The 26,804-nt window shown below is 36.4% G+C and overlaps 1 long non-coding RNA gene across 1 annotated transcript in view; it reads left to right on the plus strand.

Moving 5' to 3' along the window:
• The first annotated feature begins 1,744 nt into the window (after positions 1–1,744).
• LOC131490244 (uncharacterized) overlaps positions 1,745–26,804 on the plus strand; it is a 94,166-nt gene continuing 69,106 nt past the window's right edge. The window contains exons 1-2 of the long non-coding RNA XR_009251000.1: positions 1,745–1,971; positions 7,547–7,692. This is a non-coding gene — a long non-coding RNA (uncharacterized LOC131490244). The remainder of the gene's footprint in view (positions 1,972–7,546; positions 7,693–26,804) is intronic.

Consider the following 26,804-nt stretch of genomic DNA (forward strand, 5'->3'; position numbering starts at 1 on the left):
TATTCATAAATCATCTGAAACACAGCTGCCTATATTTTGAGTCAGGAATGACAAAAATACTCCAGATGTAGCTTATATTTTTATCTTTACCAAGTTAAAGGAAAATAGGGTTAATCAAAGCAAGTCAATGTAGTTTGTCTTCTGTGTCACTAAATCTACAAGTCTTTCATGTTTCTCCTCTCAATATTTACTTCCTTCCACTACTCAGGTCTTTGATATTCTTCAATCTTTATCATTTCCCCTTTGCATACCTTGTAGGGGTATAATATCATTTAAATGTTAGAGAAAATTAATTTCAAAGACTATTGTTTCCACTTCGGTTATGTAGATATCCCTTAAGTCATACCTGGCCTAAATACCCTAAAGATGAAAGCTTTAATCCTTTTGGAATCATGTACAACAATAGTGTAGAGACTCTCATCAAAGAAAAATTCTTAGGAGAATGAGCTTTGGAACAGTTAGCCTTCAGCTCATTACTGAAAGCTGCCAAAGATGTGGAAAGAGCCCTGTTATTTTTCATGGCTTTTTCCAAGATCTGAAGCATGTCATTTCCTAATTCAACAAATATTGTGTCATTTAGAATGTCTCAGTGATTATGATAGACACGGTCTCTACTATTATTTGGTTTACAAGGATAGCAAGAAAATAGATGTTATACAAATAAACAAACGTGCAAGATAATTACTAATATGTATTATATTGACTGACATTCCTTAGTTCCCACCCCAATATTAATGTAATAAATTTCCTTTTTTAAGGTCCCAGGGAAAAGCATGGCTACTTTACAGAAAACAGTTAAGAAAGTCCTTTCTATGAGGTTGACATTGTCAACGAGCCTGCCTAATGAAAGAGAGCCATGTAGTCCAAGAGAGAAGAGTCTTCCTTTCAGAAGTTCTGTCTTCAGGGACAGCAAAAATAAAGGTGTTTAAAGAGAATAAACTCAATATATTAGAGAAACAATAAACAGGCCAGTGTAGCTCAAGCATAATGAACCCTGGGCAGGATATAATGATGTATGTACAGAAAGCAAAGCAAGGAAGAAGATCTTCTATGGTTTTATACACAAGATAAGGACTTGGAATTTTTATTTTCTAAGTAGGAGGATGATAATTATTGGAATGTTTTAATTAGGGAAATAACATAATTTCATTTACGTTTTAAAATATCATTCAGTTTATGTCACTGAAAATGTATTGCAGGTAGGGGAGATGGAAACAAGAAGATCAGTTGGAAGGAGATTATATCCAGGTCAGAGATGATGGCTTGACCTACAAATGAAGATGAAAGAAGGAAGAGGTATGAGATGTATTTAAGGTCTGTCATAAGATGGACTTGATACCTTTGGAGTCAAATATATCTTGGCTTGAATATTTCCCTAAAATTGACTAGGTGTGGGGCTTTGATCTAGTTATTTAATTTTCTAACATTCTATCCTGGCAACAAAGTAGTCATAAGCAGGATCAATATATGATAGATTGCAAATATGATGACAAACTCTTCTCATCCCTGCACCTATGCTCTGGTGGTGTGATTTTGCAGATCTTCCTTTTAAGAAATGGAGCCAATTAATTTGTTCCTTGATTCCGGGTTGGCTTATACCACTTTTTATTGGCCAGTGGAACATTAGCACTATGATGCAAGCAGAGACTAAAAAAAAATTATTGCACAATAGGTTTCCCGTCTACTTGTGCTCTTTGAATTCCCACCACCACCACCATGTGACAAAGCCCTGGATGTCTGCTGTTTGATAGCCTACATGTGGCCCAGTCACTTCTGTCATCACCCACTATTGCCAGCCAATCCAAGCAGCAGAGCCTTCCAACTGACTGGCAGGTGACTGTATTCACGTAAGTGATCTTTGTTGAGACCAATAGAACAACCCATCCGAGACCACTTCAAATTGTAAAGAACGTGAGCTAAATAAATGGCTGTTTCAAGCCACTGGGTTTTGGGGTTGTTACAAAGCAATAGGTAAGTGATACATAGAGTTAGTGGGAATTAAGGTTGGAGGTGACTAAACTCGCATTAGAGTTTGGGAATGGAACACTGGAAGCATAAAATTCTCCATGATAATTTAAAATATGTATTAGAAGATGACTATGAGTCATTTTATTTGTTTTGAAAGCTGAGGGAAATAGCTAATTGGGATTGTAAGAGAAAGAAATAAAGGGCATTCCTTTTTTTTTATTAATTTTTTTTTAACGTTTATTTATTTTTGAGACAGAGAGAGACAGAGCATGAATGCGGGAGGGCCAGAGAGACAGGGAGACACAGAATCTGAAACAGGCTCCAGGCTCCGAGCTGTCAGCACAGAGCCCGACGCGGGGCTTGAACTCACGGACATGAGATCATGACCTGGGCCGAAGTCGGACGCTCAACCGACTGAGCCACCCAGGCGCCCCAAGGGCATTCCTTTTTAAGAACATGAAGGAATCTATATATAATGCAAAGTATCTTGAAATATATATTAACTGGGGTTCCTTAAAGCACAATTCCAGGCTCTATCTCACCCTTACTGAATTTGAAATTTTGCATTAGTGGAAAGTGTAGACACATACTGTAGAATGTCAACCTAGAAAACATACGAGAAGTTTTATTCACTGTGACTATATAAATTTATAATGAAACACTTTAGATTTTAATGTTTTATTCTTAAAGTTACAGGAATGAAAAAGTTTTGCCAGTTCTCCTTCCAACTGTAGAAGGAAAGATGGCATGAAAACTTTTATGGATTTCTCTGGAGATTTAGCTTTTATTAAGTAAAATTTTATTTCTGGTAAAATAGAATCCAAATTCCATTGAACCAACTCCCAAAATACACTTTGCAATAGAAATATTATTTAATTAGATGTGTGTATGTGTTTAATTCCTAGACATTGGTATACATGCATCAGAAACAGAGAGAGTATTGTCTTGGCTTCTAGATTTAGATATTACTTATTGTTTTAACGTGATCAAATCATTTATCTGCTCTCTTTGTTTCCACACTATAAAATAAGAATGTTGAATTAGGGTCTCTAAAGTACCTTTCCAAGATTCCATGATTAATGACACAGGTTCCTGTTTTTAATTCCATACAATCCAACATAAACTGACCATTTAATTAACAATACCACTATGCTCACATGAGTATTTCTTGTTTGCTTATGTAATTATGTACACATAAAGGGACTGATTCCTTGGGTCTCATTCTTCTTTGTGGCCATAAGCCGTGAATGACCCAAACATCAGTTTATGCCATCTATTCAGTATAAGCTTCTTCCCAATCAATATTATGTGGTCACTTGTCAGGAGAATGCAACCAAGAAGGATCACCACAGGTACACCTTCAACCTTGTTATTGATTTGCCATCTTTGATTTATAAAGTATATCACGATTTCCAATTAATGTTATTCACCTGTGTTTGATTGCTTCAATGTTTAAAAGGTTTCATTATTGATTTGTTTTAATGGCAAATCACATTCAGCATCCAATCTATGCTATGCAGTTTTTTAGAACATGTGAATATATTTCTTGCATTCAGTTTTCTTTCACTATTCTTATAATGGAACGAAAGGCTGCAAAACCATTTTCATTCATACATAACATTTTGATTATTGCATTGCTTGGTATGATTTAAAAAGGAAGAGATTAAATTACCCTGAAGGGAGGAGACTTATGAAATAATACCAAACAATTGAGGTAGGCTTCTTAAAGGATGTGTTTCAAAAAGTGATAATAGATTAGCCATGCACAGAGGGAAAATAGGAGACCAATTTCTGGATCCGATTTGAAGACTCAAAAGACTCTAATCAAGATAAAAGAATCACTTCAACACTCTAGCTCACAACGTGGAATTCTCTTTATTAATGTAGTCTTTTGTTTAAGGCATTTTCTCAGACAAATTAAAATGGACCTTCCCATCCTGTAAATGATATCATATTAACTAATTCACACCTATTCTTTTAATAGCATGCATAAATTAAATTAAATTTCTTAGGTGAAAACCCTGCATGATTTAATGGTCATCAAAATGGAGCAAATAAATTCTATGAATTAATGGCAATGTATACCTTCAGCTATTAGGAGTAGAAATTTGGGCTGGCAGGGTTAGGTATATTAAGAAGCCAAAATTAAAGTCAGTGCAGCCAGGGACAGCAAAATGTGTGTGCACATGCCTTTCTTATGAATGTGGGTAAGTCTAAGAGTGGCAAAGTTCACTCTTGATTCTCCTTACGATGCACCCTCTGCTTCCCGTGCTTAGATCCCACACTCAGGATCTTACTCAGAAGCTAAGATACAGCTGTAGCAGCTGTTTTTAAGAAGTGCTAGAGAAGATTCAGATTTGCACCAGAGTTTGAGGATCACTAATTTGCACTAATTATCCCTAGAGGAAAGTGATCCATGAGAGGCCGGACTCTGAGATTCAGTAAAAATAGAGCTCTTTATTAACACAGCACCTTTCCATGATGTGTTTCAAAGGAGTAGCTAGAGCAGTATAAATTGACACCACAGCTCAAGGATGTAAATAAGGTCTTAAATTAATGATCAACATGCAATGGGGGGCGGGGGGGGGGCAGGTAATGGATATAAAGGAAAATAGATACTGTTAAGAAGTAAATAATACAAATTAGAAAAAAAAAAGAGGATGGTTTGTTTTGTTTTGTTTTCTTAGTAAGCTTAAAAAAATCATAGAAGCCTGCAGATATGGGATACATTATTCAAGACTATCTCAGTTTACTTTTTTTCTAGTTCAGAAAATAGTCTTTAACATGACTGGGCAATTATAATTTACATGAAATAAATAAGTGTAATGTAATAATATAATAATATAATCTAAATTCATCAATTGTTTCATTCATCAGTTCATCACTTTTTTGATGCCTCTGTTATTTTGTTTGTTTTACATATTAGTATATCTACAATGGAAATTCATCTAATATTAATTGTGCCCTTCTGTCTTATCATTGTTATCAGGCAAGTAGTAGTTTTGTTGTAGTTGCTAAAAATGTTCCATTGATGCCTTTGGGTAAGATCAAGAAAGCACTAGAAACAGTGAGTCTAGAGTCTCAAATCGAATATATTAACTATTTTACAACAACTATTGCCACCTCAGGACCATAGGACATACTTCTGATAACTTATTTAATTCTGTTAGGATGTTCTTAACTATTACTTATGTGAAAATTGTTTAAAGCTGAGCCTTTCTGATAGCTCATTTCAATTAAAAACCTGGGTTCAAGTGGACCTAAAAGAAATCTTCAGTCAGGTAACTTATTTTCTTTTATTTATCCTTTTTCAAGTTTTCAACTGTTTAGAGAAATGTTAAGGCTGAGAACTTGCCTAATCATAAAAATCATTATAGAATATTTGATAAGAATATAGAATTTTAAGGCCTTTGCCTGGAAATTCTGTTACATATTTTGGGAGAAGTTGATTTTTTTTTCAGTATGCTCTGTAGGTAATTTTATAATTAGGCAACTCTGATTAGATTCGTGTATAAGTTTCCTAGTTGTTGTGGAGATAGGTGGCAGAGAAGGTTTTGAAGGGGTAAGAAAGAAGAAATCTGTTTGTTTGATAAAGATCTATATTGTTGTATCTACTGATATTGGATATTGAGTGTTGGGAGTGTGTGAAAACAGAAACTGCTGGGCAGGTAGAGGTGGTTATCAGTGATTCTATCCAGGTACAGAGTCTGATGGTACAGAGCAGCATGCTGTCCAGCCTCACTGGATAAAGGGTCCCATCTGTTCCAGCTTCAGAATGGTTGATCTCCACCCCTCCAAATCAGTGTGATACTGGATGACAGTAGGTATTCAGGTTAACTAAAGTGTTCGGGAGCCAGTGCAGCAAAGCAGATATTGCCTTTTATAATTTTTCATATCCACTAGAGAGCAGGTAAATTTATGACAAAGACTCTGTCACATTTACCACTAGGGATATATGAGGAACAAAGTAAATAACAGTCGAGCCTCATTATTTGTGGATTCCGTATTTGCAAATTTGCCTACTTGGTAACATTCATTTGCAACCTCAAAACCAGTACTCAAGGCACTTTTGCAAGTCATTCCCAAGGCACATTGCAGACATTTGCAAGGTGGTGAAAGACTGAGTTGCCCAATGTGCCTATTCCTAGCTGAGGTTGAACAAGACAGTACTCTGCCTTCTTGTTTCAGCTCTCATACTACAAAAAGTGCCCTTTTCACAATCTATTTAGTGCCAAACGTTTGCACATTTGTGTTTTTTTGATTGGTCATTGCATTGTTTATAATAGCCCTCAAGTATAGTACTGAAATGCTATGTAATGTTGATTAGTGCAAGAAAGCTGTGATATGCCTTACAAAGAAAATATACGTTAAATACTTTTTGTTCAGGCATGAGTTACAGCGACGTCACTTGCGAGTTCAATGTTAATGGGTCAACAGCACAGGCATGCCTTGGAGATATTGCAGTTTCAGTTCCAGACAACTGCAATAAAGCAAATATCATTATAAAGCCAAGCGAAATATTTTTTTTTGCTTTCCCCATGCATATAAAAGTACACTAAACCATAGTCTAGTGTATAGTAGCTTTATGCCTTAAAAAACAATGTGCATACTTTAATTAAAAAATATTTCATAGCTAAAATATGTTAACTATCACCTAAGCATTTAATGAATCATAATCACTGGTTACAGATCACCATAACAGATATTAAAAAAACAAAAAAGTTTGAAATATGACAAGCGTCACCAAAATGTGACACAGGAACTTGAAGTAAGCAAATTGCTATTGGAACGATGGTGGCAATAGACTTCTTTGACCTGGGGTTGCCATAAACCTTCAACTGATGGAAAACGTAATTCTGTGAAGTGCAATAAAGGGGAGCACAATAAAATGAGATATGCCTGTGTATGTTGAATAAAGTTCCTACAGAGAAATACACATAAAACAAGGTTATATGTTGATCAATTAAGAAAATATGACCAGGAATCTTGCAGGAATCTAACCTTCTGTTTCCCCTAGGAGCAATGGTGCAGTATTTGCTAATCCAGGGTTTGCCATGACTTTATAGAACAAAAATGAGAATCAGCTCTATCTGTGGAGTATTATTCGTTGCAATGATAAGAAGGGACAAGAAAAATAGATTCTGGCCTAAATAAAGCATGCTAAAACTTGGTTGTACAACTGTATTCTCCTCTACACATATACCCAACCCTCTATCAAGCAGAGTAGTTAAGTGTATGACCCAGTTTTTGAGGATAGTCTAGTACCAGATAATTCAGCTTTCCTTCCTCTGAGATGACGATGAAAGCCAAAGGTCAGCCCTAAATTCTGGACTAACATGAAAGGTAGAGAATCCCACCATGCAGTAGTTTTAGCAAAACCTAAGAGTCAACTCTAGTGTGTTGAATCCAAGATGTAGGAAGTATGTCTTAACTTCCATTTCTCAAAAGAAGAGATGACAAAGTGATGAGGTCCTGCTGTAAGTACACATTATGCTTGTATTGCTTCTATTGTTATGTAACAAATCACCCCCGCCCCCCAATATAGCAAGTTTTAACAAATATTTGTTATCTCATACAGTTTCTGAGTCTGGAATTCTGGAACAGCCTGAGTGGATGGTTCTGGCTCAGGTCCTCTCATAAGGTTATGTAGACCAAGACTTCAGTCGTCTCAAGACTCAACCAAGGCTGAAGAATCAGCATCTAAGTTCACTCAAGTTCTTATTGGTAAGCTTCCATTCTTTTCTGGTTATTGGCCCAAAGGCACCATCCTTCATCACATGGTCCTTTACACAGGGTGTCTGAGTGTTCTTATAATATGGCAGCTCACCTCCCTGAGAGCAAGTGACAACACTCAAAAACACACATGCACACACATGCAAATACACAAAACCAAGATAGAAGCAGTAGTCTTTAGAAGCCAAACTTGGCAATGATATACCCTTCACTTCTGCTATACTCTGTTGATCACACAAACTCTGGTACAATCTGGGAGAAAATTACACAAAGGTAAGGATACCAGGAGTGGGGATGAATGGGTAATATCTCTGAGTCTGGCTACTACAATGCAGTAAGTGAAAGTTTCACTAAGATCAGATCTAAATCTGAAGGAGGAGAGGGAAACTACCAGTGGAAAAATGTAGTAACAAATAAAGAGGAGAGGGTAACATCAGACACACAGCGTAGAAATAGGGCAGAAGAGGACCTCTGTTGACAAATTTTTCAGTCAGTGACCTGATGGGCCTGAGGAAATTAATTGCATATAAGTGGAGGTTGAAATGGGAGGAAGACAGAAAAAGTGAAGAAAAACAGATAACATTGGTACTTGACTTAGGGAAAATCTGATTCATGGAGAATCACTTGACTTTACCAAGCCCAATTAAAAAAAAAAGAAAACCCACAAAAAACAGAGGTTGTTTTTTAAGTCAGTGAGTAAATGGATTAAAATTCTAAGTGACTGAAATCAGTGAAAAAAGACTTTTAGTCAAGCGCATCTACTTTTATTAAAAAAAAAAATAATAACATATAATCACCATATTTACCCAAACTAGTTACCCGACTCTTAGATGAAGAAGTATCTTATCTAATTCCTGGACTCTTACAATGGTCTGAACAGACATTTGATATTGTTCTTTGGGCTTGGAGAGGATGTCTAAAGATGTCTTTTACTTTGACAGAGAATGCTGGGCAATATTTGACTCTCACTTCCTTTCCTGCAATTCCCTGCCTCTCTCTTTTATACCAGAGATGCCTTCCAATTATGTTTTCCGTTCTCATTTGGGACTTTGAAGAGGTACTTTCTAAATTCTCTTACAGAGCGACTACACAATAACCAGATAAGGAAAATGTAGCCCATAAAGACATAGAAAATACCCAATGCTTAATTCCACTGTTTCATAAGTGATGACTTAGATGAGTTCTGTGGGGTAATAGCCTTGCTCTGCCATGGTTTCCTTGGTTGTTTTCCAAATGCATGTTCATAAGAAAGCACTGCAGCTAGCAAATGGCAGAGAAGCCTCTAGTCTGATTCTGCAAGATTGTCTACTGTTGAAAAGTTACTAGATGGCAAGCTTTATGTTAAATGATAGGTAAATATTCACATGCATGACAATGCTACTAAGGAAGTATATATAACTGGTATAATGTATTTTATACCATGGGCATGTATTTACAGCCTTGGCCTGAAACATTGTTTGAAATGTCTCTATAACGTCATCTAGAACATGGTGATCCTTGACTCTGCTGTCACTCAGTATAGTTGTATGCTTAGAAGGAAGTCAGGATTTCTGTCTCACTCTCATCCCACGCATGATAGGAAGCTTTTGGAGGTCAGAAACGTCAACTTTGCTCTCTCTTTCATAGCAGACTAGTGTGTATAGTAGGTGATCCACAAATATTGAGTAATTGCCGCAAAGCTTCTCTTCCCTGTCATAACACTAATTGCATCCAGTGGGTGTTCAATTCAAATCAATTTGATTCAACAAACATGTATCGACAACTTCTCATTCTGCTGGCACGAAACCAGTTATAATGTGTGCTTTCTGCCCCCAGGCAAATTCTAAAATATTTCCCCAAATTGAAAGTCAAACAGTATCAGATCCCTTTGCCAGTGATCAGCAGGAGCCAAGTTAGAATTAGCATCAACAATGAGAGCAGCCCTGACAGGGAAGAAAACACTGCTTTCTCTGAGCTGAGGTTTCCACCTCTGGCATTCTGTCACCTCACTACTTGTCCAGGCAGACACGAGTAAGCCAAGGCATTAGATTGGCTAAAACTGCAGCTTCTGGTGGGAGTCTGGTAAAATGTCACCACTGTACGTAAGTGGATACCGCTTACCTGGGGAGATCTCTGATAATTTACTATTTTTACTAGGTTTGTCGTTAGTAATTTAATTCTGGGACTGGACTTATGTATACAAATAAATACATTCATACTCAGAAATAATGATTCTGAAAGTCTAACCACTGGTTATTCAGATGATGCTACCTTTTGAAAATTCTTCTTCTGAAATTACTTTCAGAACCAATTGAAGAACCACAAAGAAAGAAAGTACACCAAGCACATCCTTCTCATCGTTCAAGTATCACAGTTAACTTCATTTTGCATAATGAATATTGTCATGCATGATTCTCGAAATCTTACTCAACCTCCGCGGCTAATAAAGGAAATTTGGAAATTAAAAAAAAAAAAAAAACAATAACAACAACAAAAAAACTGTTTTTTCAAAAGATGTAGATTTGGGACATATCATTGAGTGGCTTTAGTGAACGGGCATCTATTAACTATTTGACCCTCACAAATATAGCTGGTGCCACCACGGGAGACAGAAGTGGTCAGAATTTATTTAGGCACTATATAGATTTTTTTTTTAAAGCATAGAATTGAGAGAAAAACTAGAGAAAATGAAAATTTAGTCAGTTTAGTACAAGCCAGTAAATACAAAAAGCTATAAATTAATGATTCTTTGTTTTTAAATATTTATTTTTGAGAGAGAGAGACAGATTGTGATTATGCATCAGAAGGGGAGGGACAGAGAGAGAGGGAGAGACAGAATCCCAAGCAGGCTCAGCATGAGCCGTGAGATCATGACCTGAGCTGAAATCAAGAGTTGGATGATTAACTGACTGAGTCACCAGGCACTCCTGTAAACTGACGATTCTTAGGATCAATATGATTATATCTATTAAATCCTTGACTGGTTCAGGATCTTAAGAAAACATTCATTCTGCACTGGGGTTGGAGCAGGGCAGAAACAGAGATAACTTCTCAGGGACTCAAGAAAAAATGACCCTGCACAGGTGATTCATTAGATGTGTACAAGGCTATTGGGAGAAACGTGGGACCACTGATGAGCAGATAAGGTCAAAGTGAAGCAGGGCCACTCTGCAATGGTGACTAACAAGTGTCATCGCAGAACAGATGGGATGAATTGTAGGAAGGCACCCAGAGCAAATACTTTTGGCCCTGTTCTCTCCTTCTGTGTCTGTAACCGGTGTGACCACACCACCCTATTTACACCACTGCTTGAAGCTGATATTTCCTTTCCGTTCCCAGCATCATGGCCCGTCACATCCAAGCTGGATAACTGTAATCTCCTTTCCCCTCGACTTCCTAGTGTGAGCGGATGCTGTGATACCTCAAATTGTTATCTGTTACAATAAGAAAAAAATGTAGTTTAGAAAATACCCTTTGCTAAGGGAAAATAAATTCCAAGTCCTTTTCTTTACCAACTGAAGAGCCCTATGAAAGCTGGGTCCATTAGCAAATCCTCCTTGAGAAGATCTCTGATAATCTAAAACCTCATGTAGGAATACCTGGCAAATAATCTTAATGATGGAAAGAAAAAAATACATATAGTTTATATAGAAGTGTTCAAATAGACACTCAATTTAGGAGGGGAATAGAAAGAAGTAATATTCAGAAAATATTGAGGTTCTACCATTTGCATAGAGAAACATCAATATGAAATATTCCTGCCATCGAGAAGTATTCACTTTAGTTGACAAAAAAATTTTTAAATATTCAGTGTAGCACATTATTTCAGCTAATAGATAATGATAATTTTACCAGGAAAAATCTGCAAAGTAGATTTTGACTTCTTCAGTTACCAAAGGACAAGGCGCTTTTAAAATAAGACAATAGCAACCAAACTATCCGAGTGCTATGTGGATCTATTTTTGAAGAAATATCTCTCAGTCACCTTGTATATGTTTACCATGACCCAGAACAGTCTGACCTGGCTCTGATTTAAGACTTAGATGTGTGGAAGAGACAAGAAAGTAAATAGATAGTAACTTAGAAACAAATGAATGAATTAGAAAAAAGAATTAACTTCAGCCAAAGTGCCACATGGTCAAGCAAGTTTCCACAATGCAACATACATTATTCCTCCATTCTTTTGGTAATATAATTCACATAGCAAATTAAAATCTCACGAAATCTTAGTTTGAAAAGCCAAATACACTTTTTGGATCCAACATACTTTTCAAACAGAGCAGAATCATTTTTCTTTTTTTCTATTTATAACCAATGAAATTAATTTATGCACAGCATACGTTTTATGTACGATATTCCTGTAGTTGTTAAGAGCAAAGGTTTCCTGTCAGTCAGCACAGGGTTGAATTCCCAGACCTGCTGCTTATTAGCAGTTTGACCTGAGAAAGTTTCAAAGACTCACACCTTTGTTCCTTTCCTTTCAAAGGGTAATGGTAGCATCCATTTGGGTTGAGAAGGGGTGCTGAGCTCAGTTCCTGTTACAGAGAAAACTGATTATTATATTAATAACACATGAAGCACTTAATATTATGTTAATTAAAAAGTGTATAAAAGTCTTGGAGAAGCGTGGCTCCCTGGAGATCACCCTACTTGTACACCTGCGTGGAGCAGTGATGAGGAAATCTAGACAGTCTGCCCCAAGACATTGAGAAATAGGTGCTTGGCTGCTCTAGTCTGTCTCCTAGAACACCCAGTACTCCCACCCTCAGATTTTCACATTTCCTCCTGGGCTCCCTGAGCTCCTCCAGGGGATCTACACTGACCCCTGGCCTCAGCCCTGCACTTTTGCTCACGTTCCTGCTACGCAGGAGCCGCTGTTTTTGCAATACTGAAGACAAAAGCAATGAAGGACTGATTTATTTTACTTTAAATACTCCCAATCACACAAAGTCTGTCCTCTCTGGGGAATAGTGCAGGGAGTCTCACACTAGGCTCAGGACCCTCCGGCATCTACGCAGCCCTTGTGCTGTCGCCCTTGAATCTTGGGAAAGCTAGTTAGTGTACGTGAGCTGTAGATTTCTCCCCTGTAATACAGGGCTATGTATGTTCAGCTTTCAAATTCATAACAAACTCCCCTCTGCTTCTCTTATTAGGAAAACAGCTGATTTTCCTTAAAACCTTGTGCCCCGGGGGCAGCTGTTTGAGCATCCAACTCTTGACTTCTTGACTTGGGATTTTCGCTCTGGCTCTCTCTCTGCCCCTCCCCTGCTCATGGGCTTTCTCTCTCTCTCTCTCTCTCTCTCAGAATAAATAAACTTAGAAAGAATCTTGTTCTCCAATTACTCATCAAAGATTCCACATCGAAAAACTCTATATTTAGAATATAGAATTAATTATCTTTTAATCATAATTTTAAAAAATGTATACAGCTGGTTTATATGATTATGGTATGTATTTGTGGACACCAAGGACTACCTTGTCCTTTTTGAGACCTTAAGCTTATGAAAAGCAGGGTGAATGATTGCTTTTCTTTAAATTTCATAGGACCTGGGGCGCCTGGGTGGCGCAGTCGGTTAAGCGTCCGACTTCAGCCAGGTCACGATCTCGCGGTCCGTGAGTTCGAGCCCCGCGTCAGGCTCTGGGCTGAGGCTCGGAGCCTGGAGCCTGTTTCCGATTCTGTGTCTCCCTCTCTCTCTGCCCCTCCCCGTTCATGCTCTGTCTCTCTCTGTCCCAAAAATAAATAAAAAACGTTGAAAAAAAAAAATTAAAAAAAAAAAATAAATTTCATAGGACCTGAACAAGCGTTCTACATTTTGGGGAGTCTAGATAAAGGAATGGGAAAATTAGCAAAATAGTGACTATCAAGTAGAGTTTTTAAAATTCAAAACATTTTTGGCTACTTTTTTTTTTTTTTTTTTAAATCTTGCCATAAAGCTCTTAAAGCTCTTAAAGAAGATTCAAAATTGTAGGGGTGCCTGGGTGGCTCAGTCGGTTGAGCGTGGGACTTCAGCTCAGGTCATCATCTGGCTTCTGTGAGTTCAAGCCCTGCGTCGGACTCTGTGCTGACAGCCTGGAGCTTGGAGCCTGGAGCCTGCTTTGGATTCTGTGTCTGCCTCTCTCTGCCCCTCCCCAGCTCATTCTCTCTCTCTCTCTCTCTCTCTGTCTGTCAAAAATAAATAAACATTAAAAAAAAAGAAGATTCAAAATTGTAATTCAAAATTTGCCATGGTAAAAGGTACTAAATACAACAGATAATCTATATATTATTACTTTTAGAATATATTTTAGAATACATTTAAAATATGTTTTAAAATATAGTCTAGCTTCAGGCTACCTGAAAAATAATCTTGTCTCTGTCACCGCCCATTATGACAAATACAATTTCACTTTTAATTGTGAATTAAAATAATTCCTTTTCAGTAAAATAATTACTTCTTTAATTCTTAGATGCATAAAATTCAGGGAATACTTGATTAAAGACATTTGAAGATGCTAAAAACATGTAAGGATAACAATAATCACAGCAGAAGCACTTGGATGCCGGTGTTAGCAGTGTGTTTAGTCAGTATATACACATGCTACAAGTTGTCAATGTTCATAGTAACAGTCAGAAAAACATTACCTTTCTGAATTCCTCCTCCATAAAGAAATTGTTGTGCTATCATAAAATGAAGATGTGTTATAGTAACAAAACTATCACAATGTAACCCTTACTCAGACAAGTGTTTAACTTGGAGTTTAACCAAATAACTCTATCCCCTAAGAGAAGGGAGATATTCAGAGAAGCAAACCAAACTGATTCGTCTACAGATTAAACCCAGAGAGGCTGCCCGAGATCCCTGGTAACTAGTGAATTTGAAGCAGGAATCTGTCTCTTAGCTTCATAATTTATATACCATATTTTCCTGCATCCTATTATTTACAGTGCTTTGCAATCTCAACTTTCTACCTGTAGATATAACTGTTCAATTCGTAAAATAATATTTTAGATCAGACAGTTCCCCATGCTCTGAGTTTCCACTAACATAACTGTTAAAAAGTAACATATTTCTCCGTTAGCATTCCCCATTGGTAGAACTCATAATACTTTCCATTTAAATACAAACCTTATAATAGCCAACATATTTACTATAGAAAAACCACTTTCTATTCCACTCTGATATTATATTTATACATTGACATTTTTTTCTCTTCAGGCAAAAAGAGTTAACAATTCTGGAAGAGAGAATGCAATTTAAAGACCATATAAAGTGATTTAACTATTTTTAATGTTCAGTTTAAAGATGAAGGAGAAAACCTCATTCCCCAAAACTAGTATTTTAATTAGGGCAAATTGAGAATTTTGTTCCAGCTATTAGGAGAGAAGTTCCTCTAAATTGGCAGTAATGTTGAAAAACTTTGTTTGCAAAACACAGTATGTCACTGTATAATAGTCTAGAACATGGGCTAAACTCACTAAAATGGCATGTGTCTCTCCCTCCCTCCTTCTCTCTCCTCTGTGTCTCTCTCCTCTCTGTCTCTCTCCTCTCTGTCTTTCTCCATCTGTCCCTTTTTAGTGGCTACTCGTCAGCTGTTGGGAGCTGATCATGTACAAGGTGTGCATGAAATGATGTTCTTTGGTTTTGCAATGAAATGAATTCCCTCGGTGACTTTCAACAGTCTACTGTCGACTGGCAGCTTGCCATCTGGAAAAACTGACACTTGGCTCCCCTGGGCCCACTGAACAGCATTGCCGCAAGATAGCATTAGTAGCTGAAGAAAATGGAAATGGGAAGCAAAGACTACTTGACACAAATAAAATGGCACAGCCAGTCTGCTTTTAAAGTGGAAGGGGAAAAAAAAACAAAAACAAAAACCAGGACAATTGGCCTTTCAGAAGAGTTCTGTTTAACATCTTTTCTCAAAAAAATAAAATAAAATAAAACAATAAGATACTTTAGAATTCAAGAGTGAAACTCTTTACTTTTCATTAACTTGCTTAGAGGAACAGAATAGCTTAGTAATGAGGACTAATCGGAGCTGACAGTGTAGTTACAGGACAGTTCATTTTTACCATAAAAAGGCAAAAGATAAGCACTTAAATTTGGATTCATTGATTGTTCAACTTTATACGTTTTTTTTTTTATCTTTTATACTTCCAAACAAGTTTTACTTTTTTTTTTTTTTTTTTTTGTAATGTTATTTATTTTTGAGAGAGAGACAGCACGAGCAGGGGAGGGGCAGAGAGAGAGAGGCAGACACAGAATCTGAAACAGGCTCCAGGCTCTAAGCTGTCAGCACAGAGCCCGATGTGGGGTTCAAACCCATGAACCATGAAATCATGACCTGAGCTGAAGTCAGATGTTCAACCGACTGAGCCACCCAGGCGTTCCAAGTTTTATTTTTTAATGAACTGTTTCCTCAAAGTTAAAAACATAACATTTAAATATTCCTTTAAAAAATCTTTTTGAAATAGCAGTTTGCTTATGTTTAAAATATGAAACTTACCTGCTATTTGCTTAAACGAACAAACAAAAAACCCTATTTGACAATCAGATTAAAGGTTCTACAAAGTACTGTAACGTTTTCATCGCCTAATTAATGTCATCCAAATTTGCTTATTTCCTGGATTTTGCAAAATCATTTTCATGGATAACTATTGTTTACACTGTTAAAAGCAATAAAACTATCAATTTTCCTTTGATTCACTACAAAAAAGGCAGAGATACTATAATATATGACATACTATATTAGATCTAGATATAGAGTTGGTACTTTACCTTGGGGCTCCAATGTTAAAAGCATGTTGTTGTTTTATAATTCTTTAAAGTTTACAAACCATTTAATGATATCTGGTTCTTATTAAGGACTTGCGATATTCTAAATGCTTAAAATTGACCAAGTTAACTTCCCTCTTGATCCTATGAAATTGAAAATAGTAAGTGTGTAAGCTAAGCAAGTCTCCTAGGATACTTATAGAATAAGCAGAAACAGGGATTCAAGTCAGATAGTTTGCTCCTGACATACATGTTCTCTACCCCAGCTACCTCCTGCCTATATAAAATATATATAATTGAATGCCTGCTGTACACTTTCCCATGAACTCCTTCTCCCTGGTTATTACTAGAATAGTAAAGAAGAAAAGATCAAATGAACAGCTATAAATACAATAGCACCCTAATCTCCAATCTTCATCTTTAAACCATTTATAATGGTAACGTTGTGTAGCAAAAGAGGAGCACTCCTTGTTCCAAATAACATCACTGCAATTATAATTCATTAGAAAATAACATAAATAATGGGTACATTCAGAAATACAAGGAACTCTAGTATTTCCTCCTTTCTGTAGAATTCCTTTATTCTCCAACCTCTATAGGAGTTACGTGTCATATTTTAAAGAATATATATATATATATATATATATATATATATATATAGTCTATATTATTTCCAAGTCCCACAGAGGATCTGGTGAAAATACTGTTGCTAAGTAAAGATTAACTGATGAGGTATGATATCTCTCAAGTTCGAATTCAGTGGTCTGTAGCCTTGCCTGCATTAACATGACCTAGGGAGCTTTTAGAATCCCAAGACTTGGGCCCCCCCCCCATTTCAATTATAAAGGAATCTTTGGGGATGGAGCATATTGTTTTTAACTTGGATTAGAACCTTCTATTTTTTATTTTATTTTATTTTTTATTTTTAAAAAATTTACATCCAAATTAGTTAGCATATAGTGCAACAATGATTTCCGGAGTAGATTCCTCAGTACCCCTTACCCATTTAGCCCATCCCCCCTCCGCAACCCCTCCAGTAACCCTCAGTTTGTTCTCCATATTTATGAGTCCCTTCTGTTTTGTCCCCCTCCCTGTTTTTATGTTATTTTTGCTTCCCTTCCCTTATGTTCATCTGTTTTGTCTCTTAAGGTCCTCATATGAGTGAAGTCATATGATTTTTGTCTTTCTCTGACTAATTTCACTTAGCATAATACCTTCCAGTTCCATCCATGTGGTTGCAAATGGCAAGATTTCATTCTTTTTGATTGCCAAGTAATACTCCATTGTATATATATACCACATCTTCTTTATCCATCCATCCATCAATGGACATTTGGGCTCTTTCCAGACTTTGGCTACTGTTGATATTGCTGCTATAAACATGGGGGTGCATGTGTCCTTTTGAAACAGCACACCTGTATCTCATAGACAAATGCCTAGTAGTGCAATTGCTGGGTCCTACAGTAGTTCTATTTTCAGTTTTTTGAGGAACCTCCATACTGTTTTCCAGAGTGGCTGCACCAACTTGCATTCTCATAAGCATACATTTTTTAAACCTTCCCAGGTTGATTCCCAGTGTGCAGTCAAGATTGAGAGCAATTATCTAATTTCACTTAGTTTTGCTCACTACGTCTCCCCAGTACTATCTTAATTAGGCAATTACTTTCAGGTTCCTGTCTTCAGACAAAAGAAGCAAATAAGCAATGAGCCCCCTGGCAGGTAGTAGAGGTGTTAGTACTTGGAAAAGTAAGATGTTTGCTGAAGTCAACTGTAGCTATAAAGTGACTGGTTTAGCTGCTCAAATTAGGATTCTAGATACACTGGATTTTCTTTTCTTTTTTAGCATTTTGTAAAGTATCAAACGTAGCTTCATGAGAAATTTCAGATTGATTCTAAGTACTTCTTTTGTAATAGAGATATGCAATGTGGAAATGTGTGTAACCATGCATATATATGTTATATATTTTAACATGAATTTTATATACAAGTCAGTAAGTATATTTTTAAGTGCGTAATTTCAAGCTTCTAGAAAGTCAAAAAAAGCACCTTTGAGCACTTTTTTGTAGCTAGGAATAATCCCTGAAACATAACCTCTTACCTGTAGATTAACTCAATTTAGAACAATTTTTTTAAGTTTATTTATTTATTTTGAGAGACAGAGAGAGTGTGTAAGTGGGGGGTGGGGCAGAGAGAGAGGGGGCAGAGGATTTGAAGCAAGCTCTGTGCTGACAGCAGCGAGCCCAATACAGGGCTTAAACTCTCAAACCATGAGATCATGACCTGAGCCAAAGTTGGTTGCTTAAGTGACTGAGCCACCCAGGCACCCTAGAACAATCTTTCTTTTTAAGAAAGGGCCTAAAGTTTGAGAGGAGAACACTAAGAGAGAGTAAAGGAAGAGAGGAATTTGGAATATGTTAGAATAAAACAAATATAAAACCACATACCTGCTTCCTTACATATTTTATCATATTACCTCTGTCCTGAGATCACCATTATTGCTCATTTTCTGTTCATTTTCAGAAATGGGTCAAATAAGGAGTAGGAGTAGGAAATAGTTACTAGAACTTTGATTCAGTGACAAGTCTAAGACAAGGAATCCCTTTTTTTTAGCCTTACGAGTTGCTGTTAGGACTAGAGTATAAGAAAGCAGGATATTGGAGGCTAGTGTATTTTTTGTCATCATGAACATTTAAATCTCAGATGGGTCCTGAGAGTTCTTCCTGTCTAGTCTAGACTCGTGGTTAAGTGGCTTTCCCCAGTTCACCTATCCTGACCTCATCTTGGTTCATTTTTGGCCTTCTGTGGGCAGTGGTCATCCGTCACCAACAGAAGGGATCCTCAAGCCTGGCTATGACACAGGCTACAACGAGATGGGTCATGTGGATATGATCCAACAGACATCCATCCAGACCTGTTCCATTTATGCTCCTACTTCTGGCTCTAACAGCTTCCCCTAGTAGAGTGGTATAAATGCTCATGCCTAGAATAGAAATCACACACTTGAATATAACCAGGTTTCCTTTTCCCTGGGGATAGAATAAGCCTGAACTTCCCCAGAGTTTTGAGTGTGCTGCTGATAGTATCTACCTTAGCTGTTGGGTGGTTTCCTTTGCTGACATATATTGGCAATACAGAGAGGAAAATAACCCAAATTAGTCAGATATACCTTTATTTAAGGCAAATAAGAGAAACAGAAAACATTTAAGCAAGGTAGGTCCTATATTTCCTCCCTGAGCAATTCATTATGAACTTTGATTCTTTTAACATAGTTTCTAGCTTCAATCGATTTTAACTCAAAACTGTAAATTGAAAGATACAGTGTGCTACAAGACAAGTATGAATAACACTACTACTTCTTTTTTAAAACGTGCCCTTGAGGAGCTTCCAGTGTAGTAATGCACAAATAATCGTATGCCATGGTATAATGGGAAATTGAAAACAGTTCAAAAGCAGTAAAATTTAAAGACAAGGACTATTAAATGAACTGTCTGCAAGTATCAGTGGATTTAAACATCATGCCTTGGCTAACCTCCTGAATTCTCAAAGGAACGCTGAGGAATGTAGGATCTAGGTAGGCTCTATTTTTTCTCAGGCCCCAAACTCTTCATCTAACATGAATAGAGAAAGCTTTCTCCATAAACGTTGAACGCGCTTTATAAGTTAAGTGGCAGACAATCTATGAGGTTGTCACTGGGAAGCCTAAGTTCTTTCTTGCAGCACATCATTTATTAATTTCCCACCAAGATGTCTGTCTTTCCTTCCTTATTACAAAATGATAGAGGCCAAATATTTCCTTCTTTATCAACAAATCAATAGGCATTAGTAGGATCACTGAAGGAAGAAGGCAGCTTAGTTTTTAGAGAATTTACTGAGAGAAAGCCCTAACTTCAGTAATGTTTTCAGTCACTAGCAACATTCAAGGTTTGCTTAAATTTTGCAGGTAGAGATATGTGTTTTTTTGGAACTTGAATTTAGAATTAACTCATGACTTACCAAAATGTACTTAAATGTCTTTTGGTTAAAGGAAGGAAAATGTGTTAGATAAAAACAAACAACAAAATAAGCCTAGCTTATATGAAGAGTCTGACTGTGAGTTCTTTAAGTCCCTGGTTAGGTATGTTGAGATTACATTCAGAAATTAATAATTTGTGAGATAAAAAAAGAAAGATTGGAGAATGATTAATACTGATGGAACAGATTCTAGTTCCAACGTGAAAGTCATCTCACCTGAAGAGAAGGTAGGCAAGTGGGAGGAGCCCAGTGTAGCAACAACTGAAAACTGTCCCTACGTTAACATTAAAGGCTCAGATAGAGAAGGATGACACAAAATATTCTATGAAGTTATCAAGGCTGCATTAATTTCTATCCTCATAAACTTATTCCCCTGGGAAATACATCTGTCTCAAATATTAATGAGGAATTCACATAGTGTAAGTTTGATAAAACGGACAGACCAGGATTGCTGGTGATAGTAATGGTACAGAAAGTGCTGTTTCATCATAAGAGAATGGACGTAATAGGTCTATGTGGCCCTGAAAGGCATCTGATGATTTGGGTGAGCCTCTACTGCACTGAACCACCATGCACGCTTACAGACGCGGCAAATATGGCTTGTGTGATATGCCTTATAGCATATCCTTGAATCCTTGAATCCTTGAACACAGGGTGGGTTCTGCTCCCAAATCAAAAGTGTCCTAATAGTAACGGCGCAAGCTATATGCCTCAAGTAATGTAAGCCACTTGATATTTGCAACACAAGCAGCGAGGAGCCCTCTTACTCTTCTATCATCCCTTTGCGTTACGAGCAGCCTCAGTGGGCAGGCACAGTGCCATTCCAGCTGCAATCTCATGTCTGCCCCATTCTGCATCTGACATGTCTGAACCTCTCCATAATCTCAAGTAGCCAACAGCAGGACCTGTCACACAAGCTGCAAAACTGTGCCTATTTGAGTGAGTATCACAGTGGCCCATTTTTTTGTCCAGTGACAGACTTATGATGAATGTTTCTGAAATGACATTTTAGATGACAAGGGATGAAAGTCCCCAAGTCAGAGATCATAGCTCTTGGGGTCTCCAGAGCAGCGTTGTTGTCAGTAAAACTGGCTGTGTGCAAAGATGTTGCAACGTGGACAGTCCCCAAATCAATTTATCATCACAGGCTATGAAACGCACTTGTGGCAAAATCAATACAGACTTTCAGGCTCCCTGATAAAGAATCAGAGAAAATTTTATTTACTCTTTTACTTTGCAAATGCTACCTTTAAATCCAAAGAGGAAAACTATATGTTGGACTTTCCTATAAAGTTAAACAACAATAAAAATAGTGTCCAAATTCTATTAAGGAAGTAATCAAGGATGCTTTCAGGACCTGGAAATTCCCCATTTCAGTCTGATGTTTTGACAGAGAAATAAAGATAGGTTTACAATGATATATAAAGCAATCCTGATAGGTTAAAAATTGTACCAAAATGGAAAAGGTCTGAAAAGTAGCATTTATATAAAAATGAAAATATTTTTGTGTGTGTTATTTCACACTCATGAATTTCAAGTTTGTAACCACTGAAAAAGAGTTATTATATAAAGTCCAAGGAAAACATAGTGTGGGGAGTTCTGATTTCTGAGAGAAGCCTGCCATTATAATTGTTTGGTTAAATAATAACACAAATTAACACTATATACTTTAGTCAGCATTTACTTTTCCAGGCACTGTGCTAAGAGCTGTATGTGGACACTCTCAATATCTTCATTTTCCAAACAAAAAAAAAAAAAAAAAAAAAAAGAAAGAAAAAAAGAAAGAAAGAAAAGAAAAAGTAATTGAAGGATAACAAAACTAAGTAACACATAGGATTTAAAGTTATAAAGTTATTAAGTGGTTGAGCTAAAGTGGGAACCCAGGAAAAGTCACTCCAAGGCAGATGCTATTAAACACTATGGAATACTCATGAAATGCAGATGGAAAGCCTTTCTTCTCCAGGCTACTGTAAGGCTTTTACGTCTAAACTCAGTAATTTGGGGGAAATTACCTATAAAATGGACAGATCATTATCTAATGGCAGTTGATATCCCTATTCAAATTACTGGTATAGAGGCACCTGGGTGGCTCAGTCAGTTGAACATCCGACTCTTATTTTGGCTCAGGTCATGATCTCGCGGTTCTTGGGTTCTTGGGATCGAGCCCCACCTCGGGCTCTGCACTGACAGCATAGAGCCTGCTTGGATTCTTTCCCTCCCTCTCTCTGTCCCTCCCCACTTTCTCAAAATAAATGAATACACTTAAAAAAAAAAAAAGCAAACACTGGTATATCCATAATCATATTATGTGTTAGCTTTGTGAGCTCCTTAAATTGCTCAAGTGTTAATTAAATTAATGAGAGGATTCTTTAAAGAAACAAAAATCATTTGTATCTAAGATACTCAGTATTATCAACTTAGCTAATTCTAGAAATATTCCAAACCATTCTTATCCAAGCCTTTGGATCTTGTAATACTTTCCATAATTAATTACAGTGGATATATAAGCTCAAAAAATGAAAGAAAATACCAATTTGCTTTCATTTTAACAGGCTTGGCAATCCCCTTCCACACACACACATACACATCAAATCTAAAGTCTAGAGTTCATCTGGCAATGCTACATAACTTCCATTCCTCAAATTAATCTAACATTGATTTACTATTATATTGCTGCCCCTTTCATTTTGAAGCTTACAATGTAATTGTACTTGTTTACTAAATTAAAAACAGTTTTCACAGAGGCAGTGTTTAGAAAACAGATGGATTCATCTCATACAAAAAGCACTTCAAATTTATTCTGGCACTCTCTACAGAATGAAAGAAGAACACAACATAAAATGCATAGAATTCTATGTAAAAATAACTCAACACATTTCCCGTAAGACATCAGCCTGGATTTTGTGGTCAGAGAATTTCCATAGAGCAAATCACTTTTGCCACCCTGACAAGTGTTTTAGGGATGTTAGAAGAATACTATATCAGTTTTCTAACAGGACACATTACTATATTCAGAGACATTTAAAGGTCTGGCTTTCTGCTTAATACTACTCAAAATTGTGTAGGAATTCAAGCACTGGGTGTTGTTCCATAAAAAAAAAAAAATGATGTTTTAAATACAGCTTGCTGGTAACATATGGAAACAAAAGAACACTGCTAGACTGCAATCAACTTGCTATCTTTTGTTTTATAACACAAGGTTAGAGCAGAATGGAATTTAAAATCCTAAAGTCAAGAGTATATTTACTCTGAACAGGTCTGAGGAACAGAAAACTTGCAGACTTGCTGCTCTTTTAGTTCCCAGTTCTTTTAGGACGAAATTCAGCCACAGGTTTGGGGTTTTTTTTTTTTGTTTGTTTGTTTCCATTTTTGTTTTCTCAGTAAATTTCAAAAGTACATATGCAGTATATACAGAGAATGAATGCACTGGGGTGTGCCTTCTTTCAGTGTGGACATTAACAACAAAGTTCTGAAAACTATGAAGAAAAATACCTCTTCTCTCCACATGAAAGAATCCCAACCTGTTATTGAGAGCCTAGATAACAAACACATATTTCTGCATTTTCCACTTACAGTATATATATTTTTTTGTATTTTAAAATGCATTGCAGAATAATTGATTAAAAGAGTACCATTATCTCCCCCTTTAATAAATGTAAGCAGATGTACACTGATGTTTACTTGCTTTTTTTTTGTTTTTTCCACTTAGAACTTCAGGTCAAGTGTTCTTGACAGCTAATCCAGGTCCCCCCCTGGTAAGGCAGCATGAAGACTGCCTCTGTTATTTCATTTCAGAATTTCTTCCTGCAGTGATAGGCCTGTACCAGCAGGGGATCATATATGCAGTATCTGCCTCCTTGCATCTTCCACTGAGGATGGCTTTAACTCTCCTCAGAGAAAATTTATTTCTCTTTTCCCAGTAAGAAAACCCACTTCTCTTACCCATATTCACAGATTATTGTTAGCAGTTTAATTGGTACAATAAAATATTAACATGGTTTCAGCTTCTCCACTGCTATGATCAAAACAGAGTGGACTGGTAAGATAAGAGCATAGGATTAGCCCAAAGTTTGGCCAATGAACCAGGCAGATTGTATAGTTTAAGAATCCTTGAGAATTTATATGAAGAATGCCTGAGTGGTTCAGTTGGTTAAGCCTCTGACTTTAGCTCAGGTCATGATCTTGCAGTTCATGAGTTCGAGGCTCTGGAGCCTGCTTTGGATTCTGTGTCTCCCTCTCTTTCTGCCCTTTCCCTGCTGGCACTTTGTCTCTTTTTCTCTCAAATATAAATAAACATTAAAAAGAAAAGAATGTACATGAAATTAAATTATAACCACCAGAACAAATCACTTTAGTGGAATTACTGAGAACTGAATTAACTTCAGATAGCTATAGATAATACGTTTCTTTTTTTTCTTAATTTTTTTAACGTTTATTTGTTTTTGTGAGAGAGAGACAGAGCATGAGCAGGAGAGGGGCAGAGGAGGGAGACACAGAATCCGAAGCAGGCTCCAGGCTCGGAGCTATCAGCACAGAGCCTGGTGTGGGATTTGAGCCCACGAACCGTGAGATCATGACCTGAGCTAAAGTCAGACGCTTAACCAACTAAGCTACCCAGGCACCCCTAGATAATATATTTCTACATGCAAATCCATGTATATTTCTATAACATATTTCATATATAGGATAAAGCAAGCAACTTTGTATATAAAATTAGATTGAAGTTTAGTTAATTGAAAGTTAACCAGATTCAACAGTATTATAATGGGACAACGAAAACCAAAACAAAACAAAACAAAAAAATTAAAGCCATTATTTATTCATTTATTCAATGTATACATTTTTTTTGTTTTATAAAACAAGTAAGAATTGAATATTTACTATGTATAGAAAGTTTATTGGCATTAGATATACAGTAGTAAATATGGTAGCTATTTTTCCTGCCCTCATTGAGTGTATAGTCTAGAAAAGAAGACAATTAAATAGGATATTTCAATAGTAGATGGTAAATTTTAAGATAAAGAAGCACATGGGTTATGAAAACTCCATGCTATAGTTAGGCATACAGTTATGGCATAGTTAGGGAGAATCTAAAAGAAAGAAAAAAGAGTTATCTTAGGAAGGGAAGGGAAAGGTATAGCCTATGAAGTAGAAAGAGCTGATTAAGACCCAGAAGCAAGAAAGAGCATGGCATATTCAAGAAACTAAAAGAAGTCAAGTGTAACTGGAATATAGAGTGTGAAGGTGGAAATAAAAAGATACCAGGAAGAAGGAATAAGTAGAAGACCTAGAAAGAATTCATACGCAAAGTTGAACATATTTAGCCTTCAGAAAAATAACAGGAAGCTTGCTGAAATGTTTAAACATAGGTTGAAACTTTGTGGTAAGATGATCATCATGTTTTATAAAGATTATTTTAGATCTGGATATAGGCTTTATGAACCTGGGAATCCCACTTGGGAAGGGGATATGTAAACTTTGATCTGAGCATGCTAGAGAAACTTAAAGTTAAGAAAAGCATCCTATCCTTAAAATTAAAAAAAAAAAAAAAATCCTTTTACTATCTCTGGGGACTTGTCTCTGCCCCAGACTCCATGTGGGGAAAAGAAATTTCATAAAACTAAGATTATCCCAGACACAAGAGTAGGTTCCAAATTTATACAAGGGCATGGAAACCAAATTCATAAAATGATAATTTATCTTTCAGACAAGTCCCAGGTCAGTGAAAACCCTAGATTATTCATTAGAATTTTTAAAAATGCAAATTCACTCTATAACTTTAAAAAAAAAAAAAGACAACTAAAATTAGCTCAAAAGAAAACAGCTAGAATCACACAAGCAAAAACATCCAAAGGAGTGAGAGGGAGCATGCATAATAAGGTATAGGTTCATTCTCAACAATTTCATATAAGAGTAATTCTGAAAAAGATTACAAAACGTGTATATTTAAAGAAACTGAAGACATGAAAGAAGGATTAAAAATGATAAAGAATTTTTTAAAGGAAAAACCAAGTATAGAAAAGAATCAAAATGAACTTGTAGAAATGAAAAATACCATTGCAATTAAACACTCAGTGGGCAAAAGTTGGAGCTGAGAAAATCATCCATAAATCAGCACAAAGAAACATAGATGAAAAATATGAAAGATTAATTAAAATGTGGAAACGAGAATGAGAAATTGCTACATAGATTAAATATGTGATCCAAGGAGAAAGAAAAGAAATAGGAAGAAGAATTATTTAATGAGAAAATTACTGAGAGTTTGCCAGAAATGTTGAAAGTCATAAATACCAGAAAACCATAAGTTTCAATAAAATAAATAAACTAAGAACTAAATGCATTGTAGTGAAACTGAAA

The sequence above is a fragment of the Neofelis nebulosa genome, chromosome 11, assembly GCF_028018385.1.
Source record: "Neofelis nebulosa isolate mNeoNeb1 chromosome 11, mNeoNeb1.pri, whole genome shotgun sequence".
Classification (NCBI taxonomy): Eukaryota; Metazoa; Chordata; class Mammalia; order Carnivora; family Felidae; genus Neofelis; species Neofelis nebulosa.